Source organism: Schistocerca serialis, chromosome 2, assembly GCF_023864345.2.
Source record: "Schistocerca serialis cubense isolate TAMUIC-IGC-003099 chromosome 2, iqSchSeri2.2, whole genome shotgun sequence".
Taxonomy (NCBI): domain Eukaryota; kingdom Metazoa; phylum Arthropoda; class Insecta; order Orthoptera; family Acrididae; genus Schistocerca; species Schistocerca serialis.
The window spans coordinates 33043582-33060582 of record NC_064639.1 but is presented as its reverse complement, the minus strand read 5'-3'; the positions used below and the strand labels follow the sequence as shown (position 1 = coordinate 33060582).

The 17001-nt window shown below is 44.8% G+C and overlaps 1 protein-coding gene across 2 annotated transcripts in view; it reads left to right on the top strand.

Moving 5' to 3' along the window:
- The first annotated feature begins 5663 nt into the window (after positions 1 to 5663).
- Positions 5664 to 17001, top strand: part of LOC126456745 (uncharacterized) — a 271037-nt gene continuing 259699 nt past the window's right edge. The window contains exon 1 of one of the 2 annotated variants that reach the window (XM_050092492.1): positions 5664 to 5796. The gene's annotated coding sequence lies outside the window, so the exon portion shown is untranslated. The remainder of the gene's footprint in view (positions 5797 to 17001) is intronic. The other variant, XM_050092491.1, reaches the window with a different exon arrangement.

The following is a 17001-nucleotide window of genomic DNA, read 5'->3' as shown; positions in this document are numbered from 1 at the left end:
TAGCTTTAACCTACTCATTTCCCTTTTAAAGTTTTCTAACCTATATGTCCGATTACGAGATCTGACATTCCACGCGCCGATCCGTAGAACGCCAGTTTTATTTCTCTTGATAACGACGGCCACATGAGTAGTCCCCACCCGGAGATCCGAATGGGGGGACTATTTTACCTCCGGAATATTTTACCCAAGACGACGCCATCATCATTGAACCACACAGTAACGCTGCATGCCCTCGGGAAAAATTACGGCTGTAGTTTCCTCTTGTTTTCAGGCGTTCGCAGTTCCAGCACAGCAAGGCCTTTTTGGTTTATGTTACACAGCCGGCCGCAGTGGCCGAGCGGTTCTAGGCGCTTTCCGGAACCGCGCGACTGCTACGGTCGCAGGTTCGAATCCTGCCTCGGACATGGATGTGTGTGATGACCTTAGGTTAGTTAGGTTTAAGTAGTTCTAAGTTCTAGGGGACTGATGACCTCAGATGTTAAGTCCCATAGTGCTCAGAGCCATTGGAACCATTTGTTAATGTACAAGGCCAGGTCAGTGGCTTATCCAGACTGTTGCCCCGGCAACTAGTGGAAAGTCGGCTGCCCCTTTTCAGGAACCACACGTATGTCTGGCGTCTCAACAGATACTCCACCATTGTTGTTGCACCTACGATACGGCTATCTGTATCGGTGAGGCACGCAAGCCTACCCAGCAGCGGCAAGGTCCATGGTTCACTGAACAGATTCAGAAGGATGTAGGTTGCAGTAGTTACTCGGAGATGAAGTATCTTGCACAGGAAAGAGTAGCATGGAGAGCTGCATCAAACCAGTCTCTGGACTGAAGACCACAACAACAACGCTACGCTTGCCTTTCCTCTGATAGAGTGTTGCTGCGTCGCATGGGATCCTTACCGGATAAGACTGACGGAGGACATCGAAAAAGTTCAAAGAAGAGCAGCTGCTTTTGTGTTACAATGAAATAGTGAAGTGAGTGCCACAGATATGATATGCGAGTTGGGGTGATAATCACTGAAACAAAGGCGCTTTTCATCGCGGCAGGATCTTCTCATGAAATTTTAATAACCATTTTTCTCCTCCAAATGGGAAAATGTGTTATTGACCTCAACTACAGAGGGCAAAATGACTACTTGTTATAAAATAACAAAAATGAGAGCTCGCACGAAAAGAGTTAAGTGTTAATTTTTCCCAAGTGCTATGCGAGAGCGGAACGGCCGAGAAATTGTCTGTAAGGGGTTCTGTGAACACTCTGTCAAGCACTTGGATGTAAATTGAAGAATAGCGATGTAGACCTTGATGTACCGTGTGATCAAAAAGTCAGTATAAATTTGAAAACTGAATAAATCACGGAATAATGTAGATAGAGAGGTACAAATTGACACACATGCTTGGAATTACATGGGGTTTTACTAGAACCAATAAGAATACAAAAGTTCAAAAAATGTCCGACAGATGGCGCTTCATCTGATCAGAATGGCAATAATTAACATAACAAAGTAAGACAAAGCAAAGATGATGTTCTTTACAGGAAATGCTCAATATGTCCGCCATCATTCCTCAACAATAGCTGTAGTCAAGGAATAATGTTTTGAACAGCACTGTAAAACATGTCCGGAGTTATGGTGAAGCATTGGCGTCGGATGTTGTCTTTCAGCATCCCTAGAGATGGTCGGTCGATCACGATACACTTGCGCCTTCAGCTAACCCCAAAGCCAATAATCGCACGGACTGAGGTCTGTGGACCTGGGAGGCCAAGTATGACGAAAGTGGCGGCTGAGCACACGATCATCACCAAACGACGCGCGCAAGAGATCTTTCACGCGTCTAGCAATATGGCGTGCAGCGCCATCCTGCATAAACATCGTACGTTCCAGCAGGTGTTTATCAGGCAGGCTGGGAATGATGCGATTCTGTAACATATCGGCGTACCTCTCATCCGTCACGGTGGCAATTAGAAAACCAGATTCACGCATTTCCTCGAAGAAAAATGGCCCGATAACGGTAGATGTGGTAAATCGAACCAATACAGTGACTTTCTCGTCGTGCCGTGGTTTTGACGACAGTTCTAGGATTTACAGTAGCCCAAATTCTGCAGTTGTGGGCGTCGACAGACCCTCGGAGCGTGAAATGAGCTTCGTCGGTCCACAACACGTTACTCAACCAATCGTCATCTTCCGCCATCTTTTGAAACGCCCACACCGCAAATGCCCTCCGCTTCACTAAATCGCTAGGTAACAGTTCATGATGCCGATGGATTTTGTACGGATAGCATCGGAGGGTATGCCTAAGTGCCAACCAACCAGTAGTGTATGGAATGTGACTGCACGAGCGCTGACTTCCCCGTGAATAGGCGAACCCGCTGCAGTCTCCATTTCTTCCTGAACTGTCTCAGAAGCATTACGCCTTGTGCTCGGTCGGCACTACGGGGTCTATCTTCTAAACAACCTGTGGCTTCGAACTTTGAAATCATTCTCGCCACAGCTGCATTTGTCAACGGACCTTTACCCGCTCGAATCCCCTTCCTATGGCGATTGGATCGTAACGCTGAACTAGCACATTCGCCATTCTGATAATACAGCTTCACTAAAAGCGCCTTTTCAGGTAACGTCAACGTGCAGCGACTGCTGGCGCATCCGATTCTCTCATTACAGCTGCTTTTATACACGATTGTCATGCGCAGTCACTGACGTTTTGCTGTCCAGCGCCATCTGTCGGACATTTTGTGAACTTTTTTTTTCTAATAAAATCCCATGTCATTCTAAGCATATGTGTCAGTTTTTACCTCTCGTTCTACATTATTCCGTGGTTTATTAAGTTTTCAAATTTATACTGACTTTCTGATCACCCGGTATATGTAGATGAATTTGCAGGAAACACGCTGACGGGAAAAAAGTAGTACACCCTCTTAGTTGTTTCCATTTCACTCAAGGATTTTTGTTGTAACAGTGGATATGTGGTACGCGAAATGATTACACTTGCAGGTCAATAGCGTAAGCAGTTCTGAGTTATAATAGTTCGTGGTGTAGGCTCCACGGGCGGCAATGCGGGCGCTGACTCTGGCGTCCAGTCGATCGTACGGATGGTGAGTCCTGTCGTGGGTTGCATTATGCCACGCCTTGTCGACCTGTTCACGTAGTTCTGTGGGAGTCGTTGGTTGACGAGTCGCACTGGTCGCTTCTCGTCCCATCATATCTCACACTTGCTCGACTGGAGACAAGTCGGCAGATCGTCTAGCCATGGAAATTGCTGCGTGTCTTGCAGAGCACTCGGATTTATTGTGGGCAGTCTGTGGGCGAGCATTATGCTGTAGGAGCAACACATCTCCTTCCTGTTGCAAGAACGACAAAAGGACTGGTCCAACAACATTATGCACTTACCGAGCACTGGCTAGCGTCCCCTCAAGAAATACCAAAGGTGAACGAGAGTTGAAGTTTATCGCACCCCAGAACATTAGGCCTGTCTGTACTCGACAGAACTAACCAGGTCTACGTAGTAAGGGTAAATGACATCACTTGCGTGCAGGGAGAATCTGCTTTCATCGATGAAGACAGCTGCGAGCCATTCCACTTTCCAAGTAATCTTCTGATGCCACCAGTCGATTTTTTTTTTCCGTATAGGATGGGGCCCCTCCACGCCCACACCAACGTGGTGACCAAACCAAAAGTTCTACTGTCACCTCCGTACAACATGTTAGTTTTCAAATCGTGAGTCACAGGATGCGGGCTGTGATATCATCCATGCGTCTGGGTAGGATTACTCATTGACATGGCCCATCAGGAGACAGAAAGTGGACGAAAGCGATCGAAGGGTAGCGGTTTGTAAGGGCAGAGGGAAAAAAGTGACAAGGTAAGCGCCAAGAGAAAAATACCTCTGCGACAGTAGGACGGGGAATAAGGGCAGTAGCGGCTTGCTAGCTGCGACAGTGCATGCAAGGTGTGGTTATGTTAGTGCGAGGTATCGTGCATCGTTACCTTTGTCGTTGCGGAAGCTCGTTGTAGGGCTTGCTGCAGCTGCTGTGTAACCTGTAACAGTTCAAGGTCGTCATACATTAGTGGGCCATCGGTCACAGTTCAGCTCATAGTGTAAAGTGAGTGAGTGTGTGTGTGTGTGTGTGTGTGTCTGTGTGTGTGTGTGTGTGTGGTTTGCGTGCTGTGTACAGCACGGTTTCCCTGCGATTGCCTGTTTTTCGGCGGGTCGAGCATCTGGGGTTGCCAGTAGTAGCTGTGTTGCAGGGGCTCGCCAGTACTGTCGAGTTAGCGAGCTATGGACCATAGATGTTTAGTTTCTCGCTAATACTGTCTTTGGTCTATTATGTTTCCATCTATGGTTGTGGTCGTAGTTATCCAGAGAAAGGATAAACGGGTTACGCTAGTGTCTCGTGTTACTGTGCAGTCGTGTGGAGAGTTTTTGGAATACCTGCAAGATGGTATCTAGCCGATATTCCCGGTGAAGATCCGCGGTGCGTGTGCAGCGCGGAGCGTTGCTTATGATTCTGAGTACTTTGTTCTCTATGAGCTGCAGACGGCGCAGGCGTGTGTGCGCAGCGTATCCCCAGACAGGGGCTGCGTACGTCGTTGCTGTGGTCTGAATGGACGCAGACCCATTGCTAATAACGGGTTCGCAACAGTTGGTGTTGACAAGTCTGGACTCACGAGCCCTCTTACCTGAGCTGTGGCAGCTGTACCATCTGCCGCTGCTGCCCTCTCAGTACGACTATCCTGGCGGGCGCCTGTGCTGGGTGGACGTCCAGAACCTCGTCTACGAGTGTGAGAACTTTTCACGTGATCAATGATGCCAGCATCGCTGCGCACTTGACTCCATTTTCTATGGCAGTTCTCCGAAAAGACCATGCCGCCACTCGAAAGACCGCAATGTCACTCTTTTCAAGTTTGCTCAGATGGCTGTAGGAAGCACAAGTCAGTCTCAGTGGGACGGTTGCCTGTTTGCTTCAGATGCCGCCCCACACTGAGCCTTCTGGCTGTGAGAATTCCCTATTAAAAGGTATACACCGACGGCGCTCTGCCAGCTACGCCACTACGCTATCGGTTGGCGGACGACGTGGAAACCATTATCGGTACGCCTACTCTCCGCCAGGTGAGATGTGCCGACATCACATCAAAATCGACGTCGTCTGCAGGAGTACGGTTTTTTTTCTGGCAGTGTAGTAACGTTTCATACGTTTAACTATCTAAATAAATTTTCGTTTGACTGTTGTTTTGTAAGTTAAAGAGAAAACCCTTCATCTGAAACCTAAAGTATGTAAAAGTACGGTATAAAGCGTTTCAGTAAAACGCTCTTTGGAGAGTGCCTCGCGACGCCATCCCCCCTCTTCCGCTTGGGCCTGCGAATGACAAGGTGGACTGAGCGCCTCTGCCCAGTCGTCTCCCAGTCGTCAGCGCCGTGCCGCTGTTTCCGCGCCGGGCAGGCCGCCGGTATCGGCCTCCGGAGGTCGTTAGTGTGTTTGCGGGCGGCGCCGCGCCGCGCCGGTTATCGCCCGCTGGCGGGACGCGCGCACGCAAACAGCGGCAGGCAGCTGTGGTGGGCGGCTCCGCGGGCAGTTTGGAGGACGCGCCTGTCAGCAGCTGCCCGGCAGGTGCGCCGCAGTGGTGCCTCTGCCGCTGCTGCCTGCACGCGCGGAACGCAACAGCACAGCCAGCGCGCGCGGTCCAGCTGCGACGCAAGCCCGGTGTGCGGAAGCGCCGAGGCCGACGCACACATCCCGGAAACTCACCTCTACGTACCTGCGAACACGCGCACCGTCAGAAGTTGCTTTTTCCAGAGCAGTTCGACCGGATCGGTGAGTAAGTTGCTTTGCAGAAATTACCGACGCCCGTGCTCCGTGGTGTAAACATAGACCGATTTAATGCAGTTCGAATTTGACAGCTTGAGGGCTCGATTGCTGCTGTCAGGAATGCACCAATAGGAGCCTGGCATTGTCGGCTCCACTTTGTTACCACTCCCGCTGCGCAGAGCATTCCCCTGCCAGTTCTTAGTGAGCCATTGAAAGATTCCTGTCATGTTTAATGCCGCGTACTTTACGATCTGCCATACAATTAGTTGAAACAGGGGCACAACGGGAGGCATAAGTGGAAACAGAATTTTTTGTAGAAGATAAAGATTTTAAATTTCATACGTCTTACTACTTATATACTGACAAACATGCGATACAACGCAGTTTTTCGAAAGTTGTAAATATGAAACGAAATGCTATTCGCAATTTTGGATACATCAGTTGTCAAGCGACGTATTTTGGAAATAAGCAAAAAAACAATGTTTCCGTATGAAACTTCCTGGCAGATTAAAACTGTGTGCCGGACTGAGACTCGACCTCGAGACATTTGCCTTTCGCGGGCAAGTGCTCTACCAACTGAGCTACCCAAGCACGAGTCACGCCCCGTCCCCACAGCTCTACTTCTGCCTCGTCTCCTACCTTCCAAAGTTCTGCAAGGTTCGCAGGAGAACTTCTGTAAAGTTTGGAAGGTAGGAGACGAGGTACTGGCAGAAGTAATGCTGTGAGGACTGGGCGTGAGTCGTGCTTGGGTAGCTCAGTTGGTAGAGCACTTGCCCGCGAAAGGCAAAGGTCCCGAGTTCGAGTCTCGATCCGGCACACAGTTTTAATCTGCCAGGAAGTTTCGTACCAGCGTACACTCCGCTGCAGAGTCAAAATCTCATTCTGGATTGTTTCCGTATATTTCGAGATAAAACGCGATAAGTTTGGCGCTGTTTCCAGTACAAGAAAAAAATCATTCATCTCAGAAATGCTGATGTCCTTAATTAAAGCTATGAATGGGTTTCTAATAGGCTTAGAGACACTTTAGAAATCTACAGCCCGGCGGAGTGGCCGCGTGGTTTGAGGCTTCATGTCACGGATTGCGCGGCCCCTCCCGCCGGAGGTTCGAGTGCTCCCTCGGGCACGAGTGTGTGTCTGTTGTTCTTACCGTAAGTTAGCTTAGTTTAAGTAGTGTGTAAGTCTAGAGACCGATGACCTCAGCAGTTTGGTCCCTTAGGAATTCACACACATCTGAACATTTGAAATCTACACCAGGCGCGAATTTAGTCTATTTTACGTGATTTACGCAGGAGAGGGGAGCTAGAGCGGCTACCTACAGACGTCGCAGCCTTGGAGCTCAAACGTCAGATGTCAACTAATTAAAATAAGAGTGTAGGTATTACTAGCAGGGACGCGGGCTCTGGGTTCTATCTCCGTGGGAGCACGCTTTGTAATAGACGAAAAAAATGAGGAGAGGCAGAAAGGAAAGGGGAGAGGAAGAGCGAGGTGTGGGTCGAAGAAGAAACAGAATCATAAGAATGGATAGGATTGGAATAGGGAGAAGATGTACACAATCTGATCAAAGTAATGTGAATTCGACGACGTCACGGGAAGCGGAGCTGCCAGTATAAAAGGAGACGGAGAGTGTTGTGTTGTCAGCGGAGAAGCTGTAATAGCAGATTGGTTCGGTCAGGCAAACTGCAATGTCTTCGAACGTACACTATTCGTTGGATGTCACCTGAGTAACAAATCCACCGCCGGTATTTGAACCCTTTTAAAGCCTGCTCAAGTCCACTGTGAAGTGAAGTGGAGCGGAGACGTATAGACACCAGTACCATAACTGAAAATCAGAATTTTTACCTGATTTTTGTAGATGATAGCGAATTTAAACTTCATACTCCTTAGTGCTTAAATAATGATAAACCCGCGGACAATGTCGTTTTCCGAAGCTTGTAAATATCAAACGCAAAGCGATTCGCAGCATTCCAGCCAGCAAGCGTGTGTGTGTGTAGGGAGTTAAAAAGGAGTAGGATACAATGTCCGAGCAGCTCCTCAGGAGGCACACATTTCTGCAGTCGGTGCTGAGTGGCGCCACTCACGGCTGAAAACGACTGAGTTGGGTTCATGAATCACGCTACGCCCTGTGGCAATCCGATGGATGGGTCTGAGTCTGGACAGTCTTACCTGCCATCTTGTGTAGCGCAAACAGCGAATTACAGAGGAGGCTGTGCACTGCGTACAGTTGATATGACTGTATCAGTATGGTAACGCCCCCTGAGTCAGTGTTTTGAAGACAATAACATTCCATAAACGGCCTACCTCGCCCAGGGTCCCGACTTACACGCAATGAAACCCCTTTGAAATCAGTGAGAACTTCGGCTTCGCTCCAGACCCCAGCGTCTAATTCCGCAGTCTTCTCTGGTTTCGGTTCTTAAGGAAAAATAGACTGCTATTCCCGTAAAGACATTCGGACAAAAAATGGCTCTGAGCACTATGGGACTTAACATCTTAGGTCATCAGTCCCCTAGAACTTAGAACTACTTAAACTTAACTAACCTAAGGACATCACACACATCCATGCCCGAGGCAGGATTCGAACCTGCGACCGTAGCAGTCCCACGGTTCCGGACTGCAGCGCCTAGAACCGCAAGACCACTGCGGCCGGCGGCATTCGGACATTTCATTAACAATGTCCCTAGCAGAGGTCAAGCTATCAAAAGGTTAAGGGTGTACACCCGCCTTACTAATGTACACTAATCGTCACATGTAGAAGCAACTTCGGGTGTGCCCCAGGGATCTTCCTGTTCGTATTTTATATTAACGAACTTGCTGACAACATTAACACTAAAATGGGGCTTTTTGTTGGTGAACCAGTTATCTATAATGAACTACTATCTGAAAGAAGCTGTATAAATATTCAGTCAGATCGTGATAAGATTTCAGCGTGGTGTAGAGATTAACAACTTGCTCTAAATGTTCACAAATGTAAAATTTGCACTTCACAAAACGAAAAAACGTAGTATCCTTTGACAATAATAACAATGGGTCACTGTTGGGACTCATACAAATGCCTGAGTGTAGCACTTTGCATGAATATGAAATGATATGATCACATGGTCTCAGTCGTAAGTAAAGCAGGTGGTAGACTTCGTTGTATTGGTAGAATACTGGGGTAGAGCAAGCAGTCTACAGAGGAGACTGCTTACAAATCACTCATGCGACCGATTCTAGAATACTGCTCAAGTGTGTGGGACCCCTACCAGCATTTAACGTATACAGAGAAGGGCAGCACAAATGGGCACAGGTTTGTTTAATCTGTGGGAGGGCGTCGCAGAGATAACGAAGGAATTGAACTAAAGCGCTCTTGAAGATAGACGTAAACTATTCCGAGAAAGTCTATTAACAAAGTTTCAAGAACCGATTTTAAATTATTACGCTAGGAATAGACTACAACCCCCTACGGAGGATCGTGAGGATAAGATAGAATAATTACTGGACGGACAGAGCCATGCATACAATCATTCTTCCCGCGCTCCATGCGTCAAGGGAACAGGAAGAAACCCTAATAACTCGTTCAATGGGATGTACCCTCTGCCGGGCACCTCACGATGGTCTGCAGAGCACAGATGTATATGTAGATGTAGTTGTAGAATAGGTGTCCGGGTACTTTTAATCAGATAATGTATGGAAGGAACTCATGAGGATGTTCGGTTTGCATGTGTTATAAAAGTCAATTCAGTTGTTGTTGCAAGTGATGGGACTTTTGACTCTGTTCCAGTTACTAAATGGCATCGTAAAAGAAATTATTGAAATGTTTACCTTTTACTTCATAAAAAAGTCTTGTTGATTTCAAGGGAGTTAACAGGGAAACCAGTGACAATGACTGAACACAAAATGGGGACACGTCGGCACTGTTCATGATTACAACTACGGCCTTCTCAGTCTCGGAACATGAAGTGTTGAGTGCTGTTGACAAGGGATTTCAATCGATTCCGTATTTTTGGATTTCCGGAAGGCTTTTGACACTGTACCACACAAGCGCCTCGTAGCGAAATTGCGTGCTTATGGAATATCGTCTCAGTTATGGGACTGAATTTGTGATTTCCTGTCAGAGAGGTTACAGTTCGTAGTAATTGACGGAAAATCATCCAAATCATCGAGTAAAACAGAAGTGATTTCTGGAGTTCCCCAAGGTAGTGTTATAGGCTAGTGTTATAGGCCATTTGCTGTTCCTTATCTATATAAACGATTTGGGAGACAATCTGAGCAGCCGTCTTAGGTTGTTTGCAGATGACACTGTCGTTTATCGACTAATAAAGTCATCAGAAGATCAAAACAAATTGCAAAACGATTTAGAAAAGATATCTGAATACTGCGAAAATAGGCAGTTGACCCTAAATTACGAAAAGTGTGAGGTCATCCACATGAGTGCTAAAAGGAATTCGTTAAACTTCAGTTACACGATAAATCAGTCTAATCTAAAAGCCGTAAATTCAACTAAATACCTAGGTATTACGATTACGAACAACTTAAATTGGAAGGAACACATAGAAAACGTTGTGGGAAGGCTAACCAAAGACTGCGTTTTATTGGCAGGACACTTAGAAAACCCTCTGCCAGGCACTTAAATGTGATTTGCAGAGTATCCATGTAGATGTAGACGAACCCGTGCACCAAATTAACGACTCGCCAGCCCGAACGCGTGCTGTAGACGGATACCCGTACACATCCAAGTAAATAGGAAACCGGTTTCTCAAATACATATCGCTTACATAACGTACAACCTGATAAAAAGCGATTACACACAATCGAATTTACACCATACTCCTGATGTGGCAATGGAAATACCATCCATTGACAGAAATTCAATAAAACTAAATCGTTGATACAAAACAGAGCCTGCGCTATCACTGAAAATACGCCACTATAATCTTTGAGGACCACAACCCCCAGATAATTATCTTCCAACCGTTTTTCGTAAGTTTCTATGATTTCGTTGTAACTCCTCGTTTTGCTCTTTATAGATGTGTGGTATCCAAAACCTAAACCGCCTCTACCTACTCCCATTTCTTCCAACTATTTTGAATACTAAAAACAGTTTTAGGTCTTTTCAGAGCAGTGCCCATATCTTTTTATTTTACCAGTCTCATGTGTGCTACAACGATTCTGTCTCCTTCTTTGTATTATTCTTTAACCTAGGTTATCTTATCTCAGAACTGAAAATTGTACTGTCTCCGTTAAAACTCTCTACTTTTTTTCTGTTCAGAATAGTTTTCGCCCGTAAACACATCGAAAACAACAGTATATACCGGCTACTGAAAAACTTTAATTCTGAGGTGTAACATACCTCCTAAGCACAGTCAGAGACGAGAAGTACTGAAATTATTATAATTTCCTAATCGTACTTAGAACAGTACGTCATACACACTATGTGATCAAAAGTATCAGGACACCCCCCAAAACAATACTTTTTTCATATTAGGTGCATTGTGCTGCCACCTATTCCAGGTACTTCATATCAGCAACCTCAGTAGTCATTAGACATCGTGAGAGAGCAGAATGAGGCGCTCCGCGGAATTCACCGACTCTGAACGTGGTCGGGTGATTGGATGCCTTGTGTCACACGTCTGTACACGAGATTCCCATCCTCCTAAACATCCCTAGGTCCACTATTTCCGATGTGATAGTGAAGTGAAAACATGAATGGACACGTACGGCTCTGAAGCGTACAGGTCGACCTCGTCTGTTGACTGACAAGAGACCGCCGACAGTTGAAGAGGGTCGTAATGTGTAACAGGCAGACATCTATCCAGACCATCACACAGGAATTCCAAACTGCACCAGGGTCCACTGCAAGTACTATGACAGTTAGACAGGAAGTGAGAAAACGAATTTCATGGTCGAGCGGCTGCTCATAAGCCAAGCATCACCCCGGTAATTGCCAAACGACGCCTCACTTGGTGTAAGGAGAGTAAACATTGGACGACTGAACAGTAGAAAAACGTTGTGTGGAGTGACGAATCGCGGTACACAATGTAGCGATCCGATGGCAGGGTGTGGGCATGGCGAATGCCCGGTGAATGTCATCTGCCAGCGTGTGTAGTGCCAACAGTAAAATTCGGAGGCCGTGGTGTTATGATGTGGTCGTGTTTTTCATGGAGGGGGCATGCACCCTTTGTTGTTTTGCGTGGCACTATCCTAGCACAGGCCTACATTGATGTCTCAAGCACCTTCTTGCTTGCCAATGTTGAAGAGCAATTCGGGAATGGCGATTGCATCTTTCAACGCCATCGAGCACCTGTTCATTATGCACAGCCTGTGGCGGAGTGGTTACACGACTATAACATCCCTGTAATGGACTGGCCTGCACAGAGTCCTTACATGAATCCTATAGAACACCTTTGGGATGTTTTGGAACGTAGTACCAGGCCTCACCGACCGATATCGATACCTCTCCTTAGTGCAGCACTACGTGAAGAATGGGCTGCCATTCCCCAAGACACCTCCCAGCACCTGACTGAACGTATGCTTGCGGGAGTGGAAGCTGTCATCAAGGCTAAGAGTGGGTCAACACCAGTTTGAATTTCAGCATTACCGATGGAGGGCGCCACGAAATTGTAAGTCATTTTCAGTCAGGTGTCCGGATAATTTTGATCACATAGTGTATGTCCAATATCTAATTATGAAAACAGGCTGTGCCACTACTACCAATTTCTGCTTTTTACGTTACTAACAGTTATTTACATATCTCCGATTTTAGTAGTAGGAGGGAGTGTTAAAAAAAAAATTGGTTCAAATGGCTCTGAGTACTATGCGACTTAACTTCTGAGGTCATCAGTCGCCTAGAACTTAGAACTACTTAAACCTAACTAACCTAAGGACATTCACACACATCCATGCCCGAGGCAAGATTCGAACCTGCGACCGTAGCGGTCGCTCGGTTCCAGACTGTAGCGCCTAGAACCGCACGGCCACTCCGGCCGGCGAGGGAGTGTTGCACCTCGAGGACAGTGTACCTAGGTATACATGATGTTTCCTGATGAGTGTTTTAATTTAGTGACCGGTTCCAGTATCACATGAAGGAACGCGCGCTAGAGACCGCCATAAGCAGTTCGGTATTTTCTACAGCTTTTGTTATGGTGAGACACAAATTTGTGGTTCGTGCGGCGTTTAAATATTACGAACTTCGCATAATTAAGTATCGTGTAATATATAAAAAAGCTATTTTGAGGATATTGTTAATTCTTCAGTCACAGAATTTTATGGTGGGTAAAATTTGGTATATTTCTAAAATCACTTAGTAAAGTGTGGACTGTTAAACCAGATTTCGTCAGGATTGCACTATCTTGGGCCTCGAAACGGAAGGTATTGTTACCATGAAACACGTGATGTTAGCAATTTAACTGAGTTTATTTAGTGAATTAACAATTTTTCGTGTCTAAAAAATGTAAATTACCGTAGTGGCCAGTAGCTTCAATTTCAAAATTCTTTAACTTGTAACTGGTTTTTGATAGTACTTCTACTTAATTTGACTGCGGTTACAGTTTTTTTATAGTGTAATAGAATAATAATGGAAAACATAGACCGTTAAATACAATGTTAACAAGATTTTCTCGATTGCAATCTTTTAAATTTGAATAGAATATTTGTTTGTAGGTACTGGACCATGTTGTACCTCGGAACAGTTTTTCACATTTGAAAGACCTTACTTTTCCAGAGTAATTTTTTGAAGTTTCCGAAAAATATGGCAGTACACACATAGTGAATGCTGTCGTTTCAGAATGGAATAATAAAATATATTAAACTTATACAGCTACTCGCAAAATTTCCAATATCACACAGGCGAGTTTCCATTCGTGCTACAGGAAGTTCCACTACTATGTGGCATCGCTTTATTCCATTTTCTTTGAGCTTGACCAAGTCACTGATATTACGGTAGTTAACAACGTTATAACAATGTAGTTACCTACGTAGTGCACTTAGAAAATTACCACAATCAAAATAATGAATAAAACTACTGGAATGTGATTATAAAAAAGAGCCCTAATGTATTTCGAAGTGTTTGAAGGCAGCCTACAACTACAATTACCCATTCCGAGAGTTTCTTACTCGCATTCAGCAATAGAGGGTGGAGTGCCATAGTCATATTTTAAAAAGTTGTGAGTTGTGCCAATATCTGTTTCTCTGTGACGGTCAAAAGAAAGTAAATGGCATAATATTAGTATAGAGACATTTATCAAGCAGAATATGTCGCTGAACTAAAATTAGAATGGAATCAAGTGGGAGGTACAAGTGTTTTAAGTACACCATCCATCGGAAGTATGATCTTAATGGGTATCAGGCGAAATTTGTGATTGGACTAAGGATTTCTTGGTAGGAAGGAATAGGGATGCCCTAAGGAAGTGTTTTGAGACTCTTTGTTTGCGTATTATATATTAATCACCTGGCAGACCACATTAACAAAAGTGTGATACCTTTCGCCGACGATGCTCTTATCTGTAAAGTTCCAAAGTGATGCCAAGGTTACCACTTGGTTCAAATTTTTGTAAATGTAAAAGTGTGCGCTGCACAAAATGAAAAAAGAAACTAGTATCCTATGACTATAATAACAATGAATCACCAATGGAATTAGTAAGTCAGTACAAATACCCGAATGTAATATTTCGTAGGCATATCAGATGGGACGATACCACAGCAAGTGTCAAAGTACGAATCTTTACCAGGTTACTGAGAAAGTTTAATCAATCAACAGAGGAGATTGCTCAAGAAATAGTCGTGCGAACCATCGTAGTTTAAGGGAGTCGTAGCAGGGGGTATTGAACGTATACAACATGAACAGCACGAATGGTCTTTTTTGTTTGACGCTTTGGAGACCGTCACGGATTTGCTGAGGAAATTGAAATGGCAGACGCTTGAAGATACACACACACTATCCCGCGAAATCCTACTTGTAAATACTCAAGAACCAGCTGTAAGCAAGGAATCCACAACACCTTGCGTATTGCTGCGGTAGCACTGCAACTCAACTAATTACAGAGCGCGCATAGATATGCAAGCAGTCATACTTCGCGCTGTCCATTGGCGCATGAAACGAGAAAAAGCCATAGCAAATGGTACAATGGGGCGTACTCTTTGCGATGTACTTTGTGGTAGTATGCAGAATCTATATGTTGATGTAGAACCGCAGCTGTTACAATTGACCAACACACAGTTGGGTTTGTAGTCATTATGTTGTGCATGATCTATGAATATCTCTGCACAAAATCTGAGTGACTTCTAGTGTTATATCGCCAATATAGACGTATGCTGAATTCTGTTTTCTTTCTGCCACACAATTTTTTATTTTAAAATCATTATACCTTCCCTTCGTTGGTGCTATCGTTTATTTTGTGTACCGTTTAACCAAAAAGGTGCAAGAAAGCAACATCGAAATTCCGGGATAGGGAAGATACCGTCAAACCAAAATACATACAAAAGTTCAGTGTGGATCTCGAGGCTAAACTCGAGCTCGTAGTCTATTATTGATACATAGTTGCAGTTCTGAAATGGCTCAGTTGTTTGAGTGCATCCCATCTACCTGAAATCAATGACAAAGCCAAAGTCTTTAAAGTTCGTTATCTTTTGACGTGACACGTGTTCCTCTCTCAACCTGTTGCACGTAGTTTGTTGAATCATGACTTTACGTAACTTCTCGAGTGACAGTAGCCGCTCAGATAAGCAGTTCTACTCTAAAAAAGTGTCTGATGTAAAGCGAGATAACATCAGTGACGGGAAACACGTGCTTGGGTTCATTTACTTTCCCTGCTGATAACGGAAGAGGACACGATTCGTTTGCACTTGTGCGGCGTGCTGGTGCAAATGTCTCTTTACAGCTTCCCTAGAACCCGCTAACCAATGAAGGAATTTTTAAAAAGACGGTGAACTTTAAAATCAGAGGTAGCCATTATCGCTAATAGAAGTATCAGGATATTTCCTCGTACATTAGAAGTCCATTCTCCGCAGTCAGCCCATAATAAAGACAATTATTAGGCTTTTTTGTAATAATTAATGAAGTAGTTAATGTAAACCTGTTTGCACATTATTTATTGTTTCTTGGACAACATTTTCAGATGTTTTAAAGAAATTCAGTCATCATTAAGTCCCTATCCGAGTTGCTCTGTGCCCGTAATCCATTCCGTCAGCTTTAGAAACAGTGTATTTCAAGTTGACGGAGTGAATTTCAGGTACATTAATAAGTATATTTTTCTGGAATTTTGCTGTATTGCCCCTCGGGCGTGTCCGCAACGATAAAATCGCAGATTTTTTTATTTTAATTTATTCGTTAGTTATTGCTAAAAACGTGACCAAAAAACACGACAAAACTAATTCTTTCTTTCGAACGTCCGCCATTTCACTATTTCATCGAATTTCAAAAAACTGTGTTATTACTCAGTGCGCAATATCCTTAAGACTAAGAAAATTGTTTGTTTTTCTGATTTCAGATAAGACTTGCAACTGCAGGATTTGGTCATGGACACACCTCATTTTGGACAGAGCAACTTTAAGACTTCGGATGGGGGGCTTCATGATGGTTAAATTTGTTGAAAAAAATTCAGAAAATTTTGTCCAAGAATCAGTAAAAATATATAGAAAGGTTTATGTTGATTGCATCATTAGTTTTTTTTTTCAGCTAAATCGTAAAAATGGCTTATTTTATAGGCTGACTGAAAAGGACCCTTCAGATGCTACACAATTTTAAAATCTGGTTAAGCGAAAACGGACTAGAATCACTCTCTGCGCTGCTAGGCTAACGTGTGTTGTGGAGTGAGATCTGATCTTCCCGAACAGCATCGCCCAAGTCTGCGCGGGCTTGGTCAAGTTGCTGGAATCTATTCGCTGCTGCATTTGCATTTGGCCCACAGTACGAATATCACGGTGAATCTGTGTAAAATTTAGACGTTTTGCTTTCAAGGATCGTATTGTCCCGCGTACTTCATCTTTGGAGTATGTTTCCAGTTGCCGCCCCATTTCAGTCGCACACGGCGGTGCACCGGCTAAAGGTGGCGAATCAGTACTGTGTGTGCAGGAAACCTGAAACACGTAGTCCCTTCTGACACTGTGTCACTCTTGTTGCCCAGTGCTCTTAACGTGGAGCGACATACCGTCCGAAGCCCTTACGCACATTCATTCCTCTTCTTGTTAATAGACGTGCGTAACTCCAAACGGATTTTCATGAGATCTGCTCTACAAATA